Source organism: Mus pahari, chromosome 13 (assembly GCF_900095145.1).
Source record: "Mus pahari chromosome 13, PAHARI_EIJ_v1.1, whole genome shotgun sequence".
Taxonomy (NCBI): Eukaryota; Metazoa; Chordata; class Mammalia; order Rodentia; family Muridae; genus Mus; species Mus pahari.
In genome coordinates, this window is record NC_034602.1 from 2129967 (window position 1) to 2136974 (window position 7008).

Here is a 7008-nt window from a genome sequence, read left to right on the forward strand (position 1 = left end):
ACCCTACAAAAACCCCTTACTTCTGAGGGTCTGGGTCGACTCCTCTGTCTCCTGCGTGAGATACGAGTCCACCCAGAGCTCTGCCATTAAAGTACCTCGTGTGTTTACTACAAGTCGGCTTCTCTGTTTCTGAGGGACTCCCTCATTCCTGTGACCTGCGGACCCGAGGGAGTTCCCTCACGAGGTGGTCCTACAGTATAAGTCTAGACATGGATGAGTGTGCTTGGATGTTCTAGTGTCTTCTGTTTCTGTCGTTGTTTTGTCTCTGTTCCTAATTTTTACTATGGGACAGACTGTGTCAGCCCCCTTGTTTCTGACTAAGGACCACTGGACAGACGTTAGGCAAGAGGATGGAATTTATCAGTGACAGTCAAGAAGAAGCCTTGGCTAACTTTCTGTACCTCGGAATGGCCTGCCTTTGGGGTAGACTGGCCACCTGAGGGAACTTTTGATCTACCCACCATCAGGGCTGTGAAGGCTGTTGTTTTCCAGGAAAGACGAGGATCACATCTGAACCAGCAACCGTACATCACAGTGTGGGAGGACTTTGCACAATTTCCACCCCGGTGGGTTCGCCCATTCCTACTGCCCCTGTGTCCTGGTAATAAGATCCTAGCTGTCAGGAAAGTGCCGCAAATGAGAAAACAAAACCACAGCCTGAAGGAGACGGCGAGCGCAGCACACCATTGGTGCACACCAACCCCCCAATATTTACCCAGAGATAGAAGAACCCCCTGAGTGGCCCGACTCCCAGCAGCCTCCACCCTACCCTCAAGTCCTCCAACCTGCACACCAACCCTCAGCTCCCCCAGTCCTGGCCCCAGGGACCGGGGGAGGAGGTCCCTCAGCAGGAACAAGGAGCCAGCAGGGAGCCACTCCTGAGGGGCCTGCCAATTCAACCTTGGGCTTCCCCTCAGGGCTGTTGGAGCTCCCCTGGCAGACCAGAATGATTTACAGCTTCTACAGTCTTGACCTTTTTCTTCCTCTGATCTCTATAACTGGAAAGTTAATCACCCTCCTTTTTCAGAAAACCCTGCAGGGCTTACAGGCCTGGTCGAATCACTGATGTATTCTCATCAGCCAACTTAGAACGACTGTCTGCAGCTTCTGCAGACCCTGTTCACCACAGAGGAGAGAGAGAGAGTCCTCCAAGAAGCCCAGAAAAATGTCCAGGATGGTGCCGGAGACCCTGTCCAGACGCCGGCCGAAACAGATGAAGGGTTCCCTCTAACCCGCCCCCAATGGGACTATGACATGGCACAAAGTAGGGAACGTCTGTCCAATTACTGCAGGCCTCTAGTGGCGGGGCTTAGAGGTGCTGCTTGCAGGCCTACAAATTTGGCTAAGGTAAGAGAAGTTGTGCAGGGGATGACTGAGGCCCCCTCAGAATTTTTGGAGAGTCTCATGGAGGCTTACAGGAGATACACCCCATTTGACCCTATGTCTGAGGGGCAGCGGGCCTCAGTGATTATGGCCTTCATTGGGCAGTCAGCCCCTGACATTAGAAAAAAGTTGCAGCGGATTGAGGGATTGCAGGACTATACTATAAAGGATGTGGTTAAAGAGGCTGAGAAAGTGTATCATAAGAGAGAGACGGAGGATGAAAAGCTCGAAAGAGAAAAGAGAGAGAGGAGAGAAGATGAGGACAGGAGGGACAAAAGACAGGAAAAGGCTCTGACTTGGGTTCTGGCCGCAGTAGTAGATAGGGACAAAGGAGGTAGGGCTAGACAGGGAACCTGGGAAATGGAAAATGGCAAGGGCCAAGGAGAACCGGGGAGCCAGACCGCACCTAGAAAGAGACCAGTGTGCTTACTGCAAGGATACAGGCCACTGGGCCTGTGAATGCCCTAAAAAGAAACAGGAGGTAAAGGTGCTGTCTCTCGAAGAGGATGAAGACTAGGGGAGACGGGGCTCAGCCCCCCTCCCCGAGCCTAGGGTAACATTAGAAGTGGAGGAGACCCCCGTAGACTTCCTGGTCGACATAGGCACAGAATTTTCAGTGCTTTGAACACCATTAGGTAAAGTAAGAAAGAATGAGAAAACATTGGTGATTGGGGCTACAGGGCAAAAATCATACCCATGGACCATGTCCTGGACAGTGGTCCTACGATGAAACCAAGTGACTCATTCATTTCTGGTCATTCCAGAGTGCCCCATGCCCCTATTGGGAAGAGACTTATTAACCAAATTGAAAGCACAAATAACCTTTGCCTACCCCAGACCAGAGGTATCTTGGGGAATAGAGACACCTCAGACCTTGGCACTAACTTTACAATTAGGAGAAGAGTACCAGATTTATCAGGACAAATTTAAGCTCCCTGAGGGGCTAGAGGACTGGCTTAATCGATTTCCTCAGGCGTGGGCTAAGACAGGAGGAATGGGGATGGCAAGACAAGGTCCCCCAGTGGTGATTGAGCTCAAGTCCAAGCCACTCCCATTGGAGTTCTACAGTACCCCATGAGCAGAGAAGCACAAGAGGGCATATGCCCTCACATCACCAGACTGCTTCAGCAGGGGATCTTGATCCCATGCAAGTCTCCTTGGAACACTTCCCTATTCCCTGTAAAGAATCCGGGAACAAATGACTATCGCCCAATCCAAGACCTTAGGGAAGTAGATAAGAGAACTCAAGACATTCACCCCACAGTGCCAAATCCTTATAGCCTGCTCAGCACACTGCCACCTGAGCGAACCTGGTATACAGTCTTAGATCTTAAAGAAGCTTTTTTCTGTCTGAGGTTACAGCCCAATAGCCAACCCCTGTTCGCCTTCGAGGGGTGAGATCCAGAAAGTGGAAGGACTGGACAGCTCACATGGACAAGACTGCCTCAGGGATTCAAGAATTCACCCACCTAATTTGACAAGGCCTTACACCGAGATCTTGCCTCTTCTTGAGTCAATAATCCCCAGGTGACACTTTTGTAGTTCATTGATGACCTTTTACTCGCTGCAGAAACACGCGAGGAGTGAGAACTTGGGACTCAGAACATCCTGGTCGAGTTGGGTGAGCTGGAGTATTGGGTTTCAGCTAAAAAGGCCCAGTTATGTCAAACAGAAGTGAGTTACTTGGGATGTATCCTGAAGAATGGACAACGATGGCTCACACAGGCCAGAAAATGGACAGTGATGCAGATCCCAACCCCGACCACCCCTCGCCAGGTAAGAGAATTCTTGGGGATGGCGGGATTCTGTAGACTTTGGGTCCCGGGATTTGCCACTCTACTGGCCCCATTGTACCCCCTAATCAAAGAAAAAGGGGAATCCACCTGGACCCAGGAACATCAATTGGCTTTTGGGACTCTAAAAAAGGCCCTGCTGCAGGCCCCTACCCTAGCACTGCCAGACCTGAATTAGCCTTTCACCCTGTACATCCATGAAAGGAACGGGATAGCTGGGGGGGGGGGTCCTTACTCAAGCTTTAGGGCCCTGGAAGTGCCCAGTAGCTTATCTATCAAAGAAACTGGACTCTGTGGCTAGTGGGTGGCCTTCCTGCCTACGAGCAATAGTGGCTACAGCTGTGTTGGTAAAAGATGCTGATAAGCTGATGATGGGCCAGAGTATCACCATGGTGGCCACACACTCGCTTGAGAGTATTATCAGGCAGTCCCCGAACTGCTGAATGACCAACACATTATCAGAGTTTGCTGCTGACAGAGTGAGTGATCTTTGCTCCCTCTGCCATCCTCAACCCTGCTACCTTACTACCTGAAACCGGCGAGACCCCTGTACACAAATGTGAGGAGGTACTGGCAGAAGAAACTGGAATTCGGCCAGACCTCACAGACCAACCGTGGCCAGGAGCAGTGTCCTGGTTCACCGATGGAAGCAGCTTCATGGTGGAAGGTAAGCGCAGAGCAGGGGCAGTGGTAGTGGATGGGAAGTCCGTCATTTGGGCTAGCAGTCTGCCTGAGGGAACATCAGCCCAGAGAGCGGAGCTCGTCGCTCTATCCCAGGCTTTAAGGCTGGCAGAAGGAAAGACTATTAACATTTACACTGACAGCTGATATGCCTTCCTTACGGCTCATGTCCATGGGGCAATCTACAGATGGCGTGGACTATTGACTTCCACTGGGAAGGACATTAAAAATAAGGAGGAGATCCTTAGCTTGTTAGAAGCCGTCCGCCTGCCTTGCAGAGTGGCGATCATCCACTGCCCAGGACATCAGAAGGGAACCGGACCAATAGAAAAAGGGGACTAAATGGCAGACCAAGTAGCTAAAGAGGCAGCCCAAGGGTCAATGACTTTGGTAATTAAAACCACACCCCAGCTGGTTAAAGAAGGGATGGAGAAAGAAATCCTCACAGAAAAATAGGGGCTGGAATACCTGGCTGGCATACACCGCCTCACTCACTTAGGATCCAAAAAGATGATAAAACTGGTCAGTGGGTCCCCCTATCATATTCCCGGACTACAGAAAGCTGTAGAGGACCTAGTGAAAAACTGCTGAGCCTGTGCATTCACCAATGCCAGGTCCAGCAGACTCCATGGCAGAAGGCGCTTGCGAGGAGACAGACCTGGGACCTACTGGGAAACCGACTTTACTGAGGTAAAACCAGCCCGGTATGGAAATAAATACCTTTTAGTCTTCATAGACACTTTTTCAGGGTGGCTCGAGGTGTTCCCCACCAAGAAAGAGATAGCTAATGTGGTGGCCAAGAAGATACTCGAAGAAATTCTTCCTCGTTTTGGGGTTCCCAAGGTAATCGGTTTGGATAATGGACCTGCCTTCATCTCCCAGGTAAGTCAGGGATTGGCCAGACAGCTGGGGATAAATTGGAAGTTACATTGTGCATACTGACCCCAGAGTTCAGGACAGGTAGAGAGAATGAATAGAATGCTAAAAGAGACCCTAACTAAAATGGCATTAGAAACTGGTGGAAACGATTGGACAGCCCTTCTCCCTTATCCTTTATTCAGGGCCCGGAATACCCCCGGAGCCTCTGGTCTAACACCCTTTGAATTAATGTATGGGGCACCTCTGCACATCTATGTGACAGTAGGGAGTAAAACTTGCCCGGATGCATCCTTCATCCCCTCCTCTCGCCTTTTAGCTCAGCTCAAGGCTCTTGAAATCATAAGAAAAGAGGTCTGGGAACAGTTAAAAGAAACCTATGTTGCTGGTGATATACAGGTGCTGCATCAGTTTGAAGTAGGAGACACTGTCCTAGTGAGGAGACATCCAGCGGGGAACCTAGAGCCAAGGTGGAAAGGACCCTACTTGGTGCTGATGATGATGCCCACCGCCGTTAAAGTGGAAGGAATCCCAACCTGGATTCATGCATATAACGTTAAGAAGACACTCCCTGAGGCTGAGCAGAATGAGTGGATCCTGGAAAAGACTAACAATCCTCTTAAGCTTCGTTTGAGTCATAGGCTACAGAAGGGTAAGTAACCCCCACACCCCCAAAAGCTTGACTTGGCAGGTGTTGTCCCAAGCAGGAGAAGTTGCTTGGAGTCTCACTAAAGATGCCACCTTCACCACTTGGTGGCCTGCGCTAATCCCCGATGCCTGTGCCCTGACAGCTGGGCTAGACTCATGGGATATCCCTGACACTGACCTGGAAACTTCTAGGTGGACTAAGCCTCCCAATTCAGATTATTCCGCCTGCAATGACCAGATTTCCTACGGAAAGATTGGATGTTGTTTCGAAAAAGCTAGAGATGGCATGGCGAACAGTGAGTTTTATGTGTGTCCCAGGGATAGGAGAGATAGGAACGCAGTGAAAACATGCGGAGGGTCAGATCATTTCTTTTGCAGAGAATGGGGGTGTGAGACCACAGGGCAGGTGTATTGGAATCCCTTCTCCACCTGGGACCTCATCACGGTCCGCAGAAATTGGACTGGTGACCCATGGAACAGGTGTTATAACAGTGGCCACTGCCAGCCCCTTCACATAGAATTCATGCAGAAGGGAAAACAGTTTGGAGGCTGGAATAAAGGCAGGATGTGGGGATTAAGGTACTATGTGTCCGGAACGAACCCGGATACACTTTCTAAATTAGTTGAGACTCTGCCAGGGCAGCCCGTTGGTCCCAATAAGGTGCTATCTGACCAGGACTCACACCTCCTCGGCTGCCCCCTCCCACAGTGGCACCCTCCCTGGGTCCTGGTACCACCCCCAATACTGATACTGCTCCAATGTGCTCTCAAAACCTCGGACTGAGCCTGCCCCGAAGACTGGGGACCGTCTCTTCAATTTGGTCTTGGGGGCGTACCAGACCCTCAATAACACCAGGCCAAATGACACAAATTCTTGTTGGCTCTGCTTGTCAGCAGGGCCACCTTATTATGAGGGACTTGCCACCAGCCTGAGCTTTAACAATACTATTAGTCACTCTAATTGTGACTGGGGAGTCACAGGCAGACTGACCCCGACCGAAGTGACTGGGCAGGGTACCTTTGTAGGGAAAGTGCCCCGGAAATACGAGTACCTCTGTAATTAGACCATTCAAGTTCACACCTCCACTAATTACTACTTGGCCCCTAACGGGGCATGGTGGACCTGCAGCATGGGGCTCACCCCATGCATAGCTACTGGCATTTTCAATGATTCTGGTGATTTTTGTGTATTAGTTCAGCTATTGCCCAGAATTTACTACCATGAGCCTGAGGGACTAGAAGATCATTTTGATAATCAGGTGACTAGGTACAGGCGAGAACCAGCTCCTCTTACTCTAGCCATGCTCCTGGGAGCAGGAGTGGCAGCAGGAATCGGCACTGGTACTGCTGCCCTGATCACAGGAGACCAACATCTTGCTGCATTACATGAGGCTGTTAATGAAGATATTGAGGCTATACAAAAAAAATCTGTCAGCACCTTGGAAAAATCCCTAACCTCCCTTTCTGAGGTTGTATTGCAGAATAGGAGAGGCTTAGACCTCTTATTCCTTAAAGATGGGGGCCTCTGTGCAGCTCTAAAAGGAGTGTTGCTTCTATGCAGATCACACAGGTGGAGTTAGGGATTCCATGCAGAGACTCAAAGAAAGACTAGAGAGAAGAAAACAGG

At 50.3% G+C, this 7008-nt stretch overlaps 1 pseudogene; it reads left to right on the forward strand.

The window, feature by feature from the left end:
* The first annotated feature begins 283 nt into the window (after positions 1-283).
* LOC110330829 lies at positions 284-6165 on the forward strand (annotated as a pseudogene).
* Positions 6166-7008: the final 843 nt, after the last annotated feature.